Raw genomic sequence first — 11,362 nt, forward strand, 5'->3', positions numbered from 1 at the left:
GCGCTGCGCCGCGGTAAACAGCGGGCTGCGCCCGCCCGCTGACGTCATGGGAAACCGACGCGGATTTAAAGGGCCAGGCCTCCTCTAACTGCTTCCCGTGCAGCCGTCGCCGCCTCCTTCCTTCCCGGTCCTGTGAGCGTCTGGAGTGATTTTTCCACGGAGGATCACCTAAATATTGGATTCTTGGGTTTTGTTTGTTTGTTTGTTTGTTTTGTTTTTTTGTGGTCCGCGTCTTTTGGTTTTTTGAAACGGGGGCTCACATAACCCTGGCTGGCCCGGAACTGGTCGTATAAGTTTGGAGAGTCTTGAACTCCCGATCCTCCTCCCACCTCTACTGCTTGGTGTTGGCATTACTGGCGAGATTCACAGTGCCCAGAAAGTGCTGGGTCTTGTTGACAGATGATCTCTTTCCTCAAGCAGGAATTGTTCCCCCAAACCATTACCCCAGCATCGTTTTTATCCCCCCCTCATTGGCTCATAAAAACCGAAGAAGCGCCTGCACACTGAAAGCTCAGCTGCCGCCCCCCTCTCACAGTAGAGGGGATAATCATAACCAGGACGCCAGAACCAGGATGCCTTCCAACCCATGAGCTCTGTCCCTACTCTGCAGAAACCTTTTAAACCTGCTTTGTTTGTCTGAATAAAGCCCAAGGAAAGACTCTTGATCTTTAGTTATCAACTGGCAAAACCTTTTTGAGGAAATATTTTGGCTTAGGCTTAAAAGAGCTTTATACTCTTCAACCCAGTCATTCCACTCCAGAGACTGTGTCGTCCTACGAATAATAAATACAAATAGGGCTGGTGAGATGGCTCAGCGGGTAAGAGCACCTATTGCTCTTCCAAAGGTCATAAGTTCAAATCCCAGCAACCACATGGTGGCTCACAACCACCCGTAATGAGATCTGACGCCCTCTTCTGGTGCGTCTGAAGACAATGACAGTGTACTTGTAATAAATAAATAATAAATAAATCTTTAAAAAAAAAAAAGAAATACAAATAAGGGGCTAGTGAGATGGCTCAGCAGTTAAGAGCACCGACTACTCTTCTGAAGGTCCTGATTCAAATCCCAGCAACCACATGATGGCTCACAACCATCCTTAACAAGATCTGACTCCCTCTCTTGGAGTGACTGAAGACAGCTACAGTGTACTTACATATAATAAATAAATAAATCTTAAAAAAAAAGAAATACAAATTAAAATATATGGGCAGCAATTTGCATCCCTGTGATCTTGAGAAAGCTCAAAGGAAACTGCTTGTTCACAGTGAAGGAAGAGGGGGATTAGAGGCACTACTATGAAGCTAACCAAATAGATTCTTAATAATATCAAAGGGACAACTAAGGAGGGAATTCAAGAATAACACTACGTAAGTGGTATGTAATCCAAATTTTAGACATAAACAGAAAAATATGCACAAGAACCGAGTTGAGATGGCTTATTGAGATGGCTTATCGAGAAAAGGCACTTGCTATGTATGTAAAGGCCTGGCCTGAGTTCTACACCAGATAGGAGAGAACTGACTCCACAAATTGGTTCTCTGACTTCCACAGACACTTGACAACATGTGCTTGCCCATGTCTCACACAGACATGAACAGTAATAAATGAAATTTAAAATATATTTTAAATGTTCAAAGGGTAGGTGGTGTCTCAGTGGGTGCCGGTGTCTGCCGTGATGCCTGATGACATCCCTGGGATCCAAAAGGTGGAAGAAGGGGAAAAATCTGACTCTGTAAGCTGTCATCTGACCTCTCCACATGCATGCTGTAGCACATGTCCCTCTGAAACACATATACACAAGTAATGAAAGGACACACATAGCAGGCCTTGGGTTCGATCCTGTTAGGAAAAGTACCGGCTCAGGGAGCCCAAACCCAAGTTCTCACACAAAGGAAGATTTATTTGCCACAGAGAGACAGAAGACAGGAGACACAGGATGAGGGAGAAGGGGAAGGGGTATTTGTCTGAGGACAAAGGCCTGCCTCTGGCTAGAGAGGAGATGAAGTGGCACAGAGGAAAATGGTGGTTTATAAAGGTAAGATGGGAAAGCCTGTGTTAGGATGTGGCATTTAATTTGAATTGGGCATGTTAATTAGGAGAGCCAAAGGGGGCTTTTGATTGCTGGACTTTAACACTTTGATAGCTGGACCTTGGTAGTCAGCCTTAGGTGGAAGAATTGGCTAAATTTGGGAACGGACCTTGGGGGTCTGTCTTTCTAGAAAGACGAGAGAATAGGGGAGAAGGGCAAGGCCTGCCAGAGCCATGCTCACCAAGCTCAAACTGGCTAGAGTCCCTTTAAACCCCCAGCATCCTAAGTAAATAAATAATGTGAGCTACAATTTTATGTATTGTATTTCTGTAGACAAATTTTGTGTTTAAAGAAAAAAAGTATGGCCAACCTTGAAGCTGTCAGATGTCCTGGCTAGAAGCATATAGGTTAGTGCCCCCTTTCTCAGAGCACTATCCATTGACAAGATTATAGCAGTCCACTGAGGTGGTAGGGACCTTGGGAACCTGAATGTGGAATCAACCCCACTCGCGTGCAATAACCTTTGAATATGAATCTAAAATGACTGCCTAGGAAAAAATGGCTTGAGAAAACCGTTGTCCCTGATTTTGAATCCGTTAGCCACATTGAAGGCCCCTCGTGGGATCAGAAATAATCCAGAGTGAGGGAAAGTGACCCGCCATTAACCCCACCTGGAGCAAATAAAAAAAACATACAAAATGTAAAAAACAAAACAAAACAAAACAAAAAAAAAGATTATAGCAGTCTGGACTTCTGGTACTGCCTTTTTTTTTTTTTTTCCAACCGAGACAAAGTTTCTCTGTGTAGCCCTGGCTGTCCTGGAACTCACTCTGTAGACCAGGCTGGCTTCAAACTCAGAAGTTTGGTACTGTCTTCTACAGGGACATTCTTCCAACTACCAGCTATAAATATTTATTCATTCCCACAAATATTAATAAGTACCTACTACACCCTTTCCTAAATTAATGGGTAAAAAGCAGACTTATAGCTGGCCTTTTTAAGCATAGCATGTCTGAAGGAGTAACCCACAGCAGGAGCAGTAACAAATCCCAGATGCTTAGGAGGCTGAGGCTGAGGCATTCCAGGTACAGGTTAGTCGGGGTAACAAGGTCGTGTAGCAGCAACAGGACATTTTGTCATTGTACAAACGAGTCAAGTAAAGCCCAGGAGGGTTCATTAGTACTTGCCTTTTTTTTTGTTTGTTTTTTTTTTTTTTGCATTTTTGGGAGAGGGGAGGGATTATGGATACAAATTAAGTCAGGGAGTTAATCATGTGTTCTGCTACTAGGCTGAGACCCCAGTCCCCACTCCTAGGTTTGCAAGCTGTTTCAGTCCTCATCCCAGCACATCTCAACAAAGCCAGGGTCTGTAGACCCTCAAATGACAAGAGTTACTTCACAGCATGCTCTCCAAACAGCTGGCATCCCACCTAGAGAATGAGAATGGGTTCCATGTGCCAATTTGGCCTCACTTTCTCTCTCGTTTTGACCTCAGCTCATCTTGCCAGTAAATACTCAAGACACTCCAAGAAACACTGACACTGAGCCTAGATGCTTACTTAACAGCCTGATATCATTTAAACTACTGGGGCCAAAACCTTCCCTGGGGCCTTCGAAAACCACAAGCTTCAAGATCAGTCTTTTCGATGGACTAGCTGGTGTTTTAACTCAGGCTGTGAGTAGAGGGCAAGAAGAGGCATTCTATATGTGACCCTTGGATTAGTGCCAGGCATGGTGGGTCATGACAATATTCATCGTAGTTGTGAGGCGGAAGTAGGAGATCATGAATTCAAGGATATCCTGAGTTACAGAGTAAGACACTGAAAAATCTCTAAGAAATGCCCATCTGGGGCTGAGAACAGATGTCTGCATATTAACACATTAAGAGCTTTTGCACCAAAGTTGGAGAATGCTTCTGGGATACACAACTGTGATGTATCTGCATTCCTGCTTGGTTTCTTTCTTCTGTTAGCTTTTTTTAAGGAGGGAGAGTGGGTAACTAGGATGCCTGCCGAGACAGGGTCTCTCTATGGAACTCTGGCTGGCTTAACACCCATTCTGCAGGCTAAACTGTCCTCAAATACATGGTAGCCCTTGTGTCTCTCAGCTTTTCAAAAGCTAGGATTCCAGGCTCTTGCCACCACACTTGGCTCTTTCAGAAGGGATCCTTCCTTTGGTCAAGGTTTCAAGGGCTTAACCTCTGAATGGGCAAGACCCGGCTTACCCACACCCTGGACAAGGGCAGCAGGCCCAGAATTTTCCTCTGCTTCTGCCCTCCCCTCTAGGGAGCGATTGTTATGAATAGGTCCTTTCTGAAGCCTGTACAAGAGAAGGCCAGCTTGTCGCTATAGCAGTCAGCATAAAAGGCAGGGCTGGGTCTCAAAGCCAGACTTGTGGGCCCACGGAGAAGCTCAGGAAAGGGCTCTGGCCTTCTATGCAAGTCCAGCTACTGTACTCTCTGCCATATTAACAAGAAAAGCTCAGCCCTGCCAGGCATGGTGACAGATATCTGTAATCCCAGCCTTGAAAGGTAAAGCAAGGTATTCAAGGCTAGCCTCAGTGACAAGACCCAGTCTTAAAAAAACCAAAACCAAATCATACCAATAAAAGCTCAGGCCAATCCTAGCCCTAAAGGTACAGTCAGACTGCCAGGCCTAGAATGCTCCTGTCTCCCTGTGGGGACAGCCTTCCTGAGCTCAGAAACTCACTGGGCAGGAGAAAAGGGAGCATTCACCAGACAGCTGACCTGGTTCCCAACCTGGCTTGTCCCTGGCTAACAGAATGCAATCAGATACATGATTTAGAAACCTAGGGGAAAGCCTGCAGTCATGGCTATGGATGGTTGGCAGAATAAAAACAGACTTTGGAATTGAGTAGTGGTATAACTTTAACCCAGAGAGAATGGTTGCAAAACCAAGCCTCTGAGTTCCCTGTTTTCATGTGACTACAAGAAGGGCTGGATTGGCACTCTATTGGCTGGTTTTGTGTGTCAACTTGACACAAGTTAGTCAGCAGAGAGAACTGCCTCCATGAGATTCAGCTGTAAGGCATTTTCTCAATTAGTGATCAATGCGGGAGGGCCCAACCCATTGTGGGTGGTGCCAACCCCAAGGCTGTTGGTTCTTTAAGCAAGCAAGCTGAGCAGGCCTTGAGAGGAAGACTGTAAGCAGCACCCTCAATGGCCTCTACATCAGCTTTTGCCTCCAGGTTCCAGCCCTGACTTTCTCCATTGATTTACTGTGATCTGGAAGTATAAGCTAAATAAACCCTTTCCTCTCCAACTTGCTTTTTAAAGTCCCCGAGTTTTATAGCAGCAATAGAAACCCTAAGACCAGTTGGTATCAGGGTCTGGGGTATTGCTGTGGTAGGCCTGGCTATGATTTTATTTGGAGGAATGTGGATTTAGGGACTTTGGATTAGTAAAGCAGCAGAATGCTTTAAGTGGGGTTTAATAAGACATACTAGTTGGAACATGGAAGATGTATTGAGGGTGATTTGAACTGTGGGATTCTGGCTCAAGAGGTTTCAAAGGAGATTTTTAGTATATTGCCTAGAGATTGTTCTTGTGATATTTTGGTGAAGAATGTAGCTGCCTTTTGTCCTTGTCTGAAGTCTGCCTGAGGTTAAGGTAAAGAGTTTTACATTAACTATACTGACAAAGGAAATCTCAAAACACCCTAGCACAGGCCCTGTCCTGTGGTTTACACTTATGAAGAGCCTCCTCCAGGCTGCCTGCAGAAGACAGTCTACTTGTTGCCTTTGGATCAAGATGCAGAACTCTCAGCTCCTTCAGCACCATGTCTGCCAACACACTGCCATGTTTCCCGCCATGATGAAAGTGGACTGAACCTCTGAACCTGTAAGCCAGCCCCAATTAAATGTTGTTCTTTGTAAGAGCTGTCTTGGGTCATGGTGTCTCTTCACAGCAATGAAACCCTAGCTAAGACAAGCAAGCATGTTCTTCCATCACTCAATGTGTCTTCCCTGGACCACTCTGTGTCTGATTCTTCGAGGGCTATGGAAATGGCTTTACATCAGACCAAGAATCAGTTAAACAAGACTTACTGTGTCACTACAAGGAGTTTCAAACCTCTCATATAGCTTCAGTGGAAAAAGCTTTATATATGTGTATGCAAATATGTGCATGTAAAAACTAGTGGTCAATCTTGGGTATCATTCTTCAGGTTCCTTACACCAGTTGATTATTTGAGGGGGCTCTCGATGGTTTGAGATTCATCAAGCAGGTTAGGGTGACTGGCCAGTGTGCCCAGGGTTCTTCCTACCTAGGCTGTCCTAGCCATGGATTGATTCTAAATGCTCACCACCATGCTTTTACATGGGTTCTGGGATCAAACTTGAGTCTTATGTGGTTAAGCACTTTACTGATTACCTTCCAAGACCAGTTAAAAACAAACCCCAAGGAACTGGAAGTAAAAAACTTGACTAGGACACGTGGGGCTCTACATTTTTTTTGGGGGGGGGGGGTGTTTTCGAGACAGGGTTTCTCTGTATAGTCCTGGCTGTCCTGGAACTTACTCTGTAGACCAGGCTGGCCTTGAACAAGAAATCCGCCTGCCTCTGCCTCCCAAGCGCTGGGATTAAAGGCGTGCGCCACCACTGCCTGGCGGGGCTCTACGTTTTATCCCTCATTATCACCAAGAGGCCAAGACTGCTGTGTATTGTGACACTGTCTTATAACTATAGCATTCTGGAGTCAGGGGCTGGAAGATCATGAATTTAGGACAAGTGTGAGCTGTAAAGACTGTCTCAAATCCCAAAGATAGTGTGCAATGTCAGAAAATTCTCGTTAAAACTCTGTACTATATGCCAAATCTCATCCCTGTGGTCCTTACTATACAGATGGTACAAAATGCCTGCATGTGTATCTTAAGTAAAGACCAGGAAGGGAAGCTTGGCTTGGTGGCACAGACCTGGAATCCCAGCTAGTCAAGAGGCTGAGGCAGGAGGACAACAGATTCAAAAACTTGGTAAGGGGGCTGGACAGATGGCTTAGTAATTAAGAGCACCAACTGCTCTTCTGAAGGTCCTGAGTTCAAGTCCCAGCAACCACATGGTGGCTCACAACCATCCTTGATGAGATCTGATGCCCTCTACTGGTGTGTCTGAAGACAGCTACAGTGTACTTACATATAATAAATAAATATTTAAAAAAAAAAAAACTTAGTAAGATGTGTCTCAGAACATAAAAAGGGCTTAAGAGGAATGTAGTTCAGTGATAGAGTACTTGGATTCAATCTCCAGTGCTGGGTGTGTGTGAGGGCAGGGTGAGCAAGAGGAAGAATGTTTAAAAATTGGCAAGGGAAATGAGAGTGAATTGCTCTGAGCAATGGGCAGGGTTTTCTGCAAAAGAAAGAAGTTACTTTCTGTTCCCTAAGGCTTCAACATTCATACTGAGTCACTTAGTCCCTGTATCTGGTTCCCTCTGGCCATGTGACAGAACCAAAAGAGCTTTCCAGGAAAGGCTGACTGGGCATCAGGTTGCAGTACTCAAGTAGATAAATAATAGATCAGTTCAAATCTGTGCCTCCAAGGATCACTGACAAGAGTCCAGCAGCTGTCTTCCACCTGCAGAAAAATCTGAGCCTTTAGCTAGTAAGTCAGGATGCCACTAAGAGCTTTGCCCATCTCTGGTACATCTAAGATTACAAGCAACTCTACAGTCCTATTGCCTTTGTTCTCAATAACACACTGGCTCACCTCACATCCTACCTTACTGAACTGGCCTAAAGCCTCTGAGATGACTTCCTCAATCCTATTATCTTCAAACTAGTCTAGCTGCATCTACTTTTTTTCTTTTTTAAGCCAGGGTCTCACTATGGAGTTTCGGCTAGCCTGGAATTCCATATGTAGAGAGGCACTCCTTATGTAGACCAGATTGGTCTCAACCACAGAGTTCTGCCTGCCTCTGGTCTCCTGGTGCTGGGATTAAAGCTACGCACCACCACCACACTCAGGTTCATCACTTAAAATATTCCATTAAATTCTAACCACACAATTGAAAAGTTTCAAAAATTTTGGTATTATGTATGTGTTGTGTCTTTTTGCTTTTGTTTTTGAAACAGGGTCTCATGTAGCCTACACTGCCCTTGACCTTCTGATCCTCCTGCCTGTACTTCCCTGAATGCTAGGGATTACAGGCTTGCACCACCATGCTTGGCTCCCCCCACCCCCTTTCTTCTTTGTTCTTACTTCAGTGAGGCAGGGTCTACAATAGGCCAGGCTGGCACAGAACTCACTATACAGCTTACACTGGCCTCAAAACCACGCAACCCTGCCACAAATTTTGGATAGGGCCAGATCCTTATTTTCTTTCTGTGTAACCCTGCCTGTCCTGGAATTCAAGAGATCCACCTGCCTCTGCCCTGCTGAGTGCCTGTATGCCACCACACCCAGCTCAGGCCACAGATTTTTGACTGTTGAAATTATAGGCATGTTATGGCCCATGTCCAGCTTCTGCTTTTAAAATCATGTTCATCTGTGTGCTGAAGAGCTCGTGTGTGACAGACAGGGTGTGCTATAGAAGTCAGTTCTCTCCCTCCACCATATGGGTCCTGCGAATGAACTCAGGGCAGGCTTGTCAACGACTGCCATTAACCCTGAGCCATCTCACCTGCCTTCCTGCTTCAGTTTTCAAGTATATTTATTTCTATTTCTTTCTCATTTATCCCTAGCAAAAATAATCTCTAGTTTCAAAGAAGCTAGATAATGTCACTGAGATAAGTGGATACCAAAGTAAATAAAGATTTGTGTTCCTGAGTTCTGAGTTACTAGCCAGATAACATTGAAAGAATTCCCGCCAAGCAGTGGTGGCACATGCCTTTAATCCTAGCACATGGGAGGCAGAGGCAGGCGGGTTTCTGAGTTCGAGGCCAGCCTGGTCTAGACAGTGAGTTCTAGGACAGCCAGGACTACACAGAGAAACCCTGTCTCGAAAAACAAAACAAAAAACAAACAAACAAACAAAAAATTCCCACGCATTCTTTTTATTTATTCAGTGCCTGGCCTGTACTTGTCCCTAAACTGTGTTAGGAACAGAGAGAACCTTAAAGCACCTACTCTACTTATGTAGGGCTGGGAGATGGCTTAGCAGATAAAGGCAATTTGTAGAGCCTAAAGAACTGAGTCCCATAACTAGAACCCACATGATAACAGAACCAACTCCCAAAGGAGCTCTGTGAGTCACTGTGGTATGTGCACACACTCAAAAATATATGTAGTTTTAAAAATAAACAAAAGAGAAAACACTGGAGCTGGAAATGAGAGAAATCAGCAACACTCCAGGGATCTTTACTGGGAAATAGATGGAAAGGCTAGACAATAAAGGGGACAGAAACATTATTCCAGAGAGTAGTCTCATCTTGAAGCAGCCGTACTTAAGTTATATGAATGCTAAGGGAAGGCTGACCTTGTAGGCCAGTAGCTGTCAACAAGCATGATGTTGTACTTGACTCTTTACTATAAAAATGTGCTCACTCAGTGTGTTAAATGGCTTCATGAAAGCCAGGCATGGTGGTGCATATCTATAATCTCAGGACCTGAGAAGGCTGAGGCAAAGTGGTCAGTTTGAGCCCAGCCAGGGCTGTATAACAAAAACCTGTTTTTAGAAAACCATGTTTATAAATGAACTAAGTTTAAATGAGCCAGGAAATAAGGCAAGAGGCCTACATGGGATTACACTGTATCAAAGACAAACATTGTTCAGCCAAACACTAAAGATCTTTCATTCAGAATGACTATGTAAAAATGTGATCAGGCAGAGGCAAATGGTCCAAGTAGTTCTATAATTCTTGGAGGTGGAGACCAGCCTGCATATCATAAGGAGACCTTATCTAAAAATAATCTAAGAGGGTCTTTTAGGCAACTGACAAAGGCAAGGCCTGTGTGAGCCTAGGTGTAGAAGAACTTTGCATTAGATGTGTCAGAAACAAAACCATCCTGAATTATTATTTCTATAAAAATTTGTAGTTTGCATTTTAATGCAGCAGCAATTATGGACAAGTGGTTACGGGAATATGCCACAGAAATTTGTAGCCATATCTTCCAGTTGTAACTACTGCTGCTGTACTGTGTCATCAAGACAGGTACCTTGGTCTAATCCTAGAGCGTTCACAGAATGCCTGGAAGACCTCAGCTTGGGAGACATGGGCAATGCGGCTCTGTCCAAGGGTCATGTCCTATGCTGGCATCATCATGCGTCATACTGGGAACTGATGACACTCACTCAGTTCTGATAAGACAGTCTACAGCACACATTCAGACTAAACTATCTGCAAAACAATTTTAGCCTTATCTATATGAGGGATATCAAAGGAGGTAGTCATGCTTTCTAGGTCTAAATAAGACTCATCTGAGGTTTCATCTGTGATTATGCCCCCCCACCCCCACCCCAATGCCATTGGAAGCAGACAAACTGCCTACTTTACACCTATCTTTCTGGCTAAGTGTGGTGTGGTAAACACTGTACCCTCAGCACTTGGGAAATAGAAACAGGATGATTATTAGCTCAGCATCATCTTTAGCTACACAAGGAATTCCAGGCCAGCCTGAGCTATGTGCCAAAACCACAAATAAATCATGTTTTTGGGTATTAGAAGGATTAGATATGCAGAGAATTCTATTTGACAACATGTAAACCTCTACCTTCTCTTTAGATTTTAAATGTACCTATCTACGTAGTGTCTTCCTCTGACTTTACTGACATACTAAAACAAGAGCTCTGTAGTCCCCCAAACCCCATAGGTACAGCAGCACAAATTTTGTTCCATAATGTTTTAATCTTAGTGCTGGTTGAAGGTAGGAAGTCAGACGGTCAGACAATGCATTTTAAGTCAATCTATTGATATGGTCACACAAAAGCTAGGACTGAAAGGGAGACACTAGCAGAGGAAAGACCAAAGCAGCTGCCTCTCACCCAGGAGAGAAGACACATGGATCCTACCACCCTCCCCTGAAGCAGCTAGATCCTCAGAATCTAGAGCAGTGAGGGTCTAAAGCACACAGGCAGGAGGCCAGGGAGAACTGGCTCAAAGCTGGGCTCAACTAAGTCAGGATGCCTTGGAGAGAACGTAATATTCAATTTCTGAATCACTATTCTTTTGTCTTCCAAGACAAGGTTTCTCAGGCTGGAGAGATGGCTCAGCAGTTAAGCGCACTGACTGCTCTTCCAAAGGTACTGAGTTCAATTCCCAGCAACCACATGGTTGCTCACAACCATCTGTAGTGGGATCTGATGCCTTCTTCTGGTCTGTCTGAAGACAGCTATGATGTACTCATATAAATAATATTAACAAACATTAGAAAAAACAACAAGGT

Source organism: Mastomys coucha, unplaced genomic scaffold (genome assembly GCF_008632895.1).
Source record: "Mastomys coucha isolate ucsf_1 unplaced genomic scaffold, UCSF_Mcou_1 pScaffold23, whole genome shotgun sequence".
In the NCBI taxonomy this organism is placed as follows: Eukaryota; Metazoa; Chordata; class Mammalia; order Rodentia; family Muridae; genus Mastomys; species Mastomys coucha.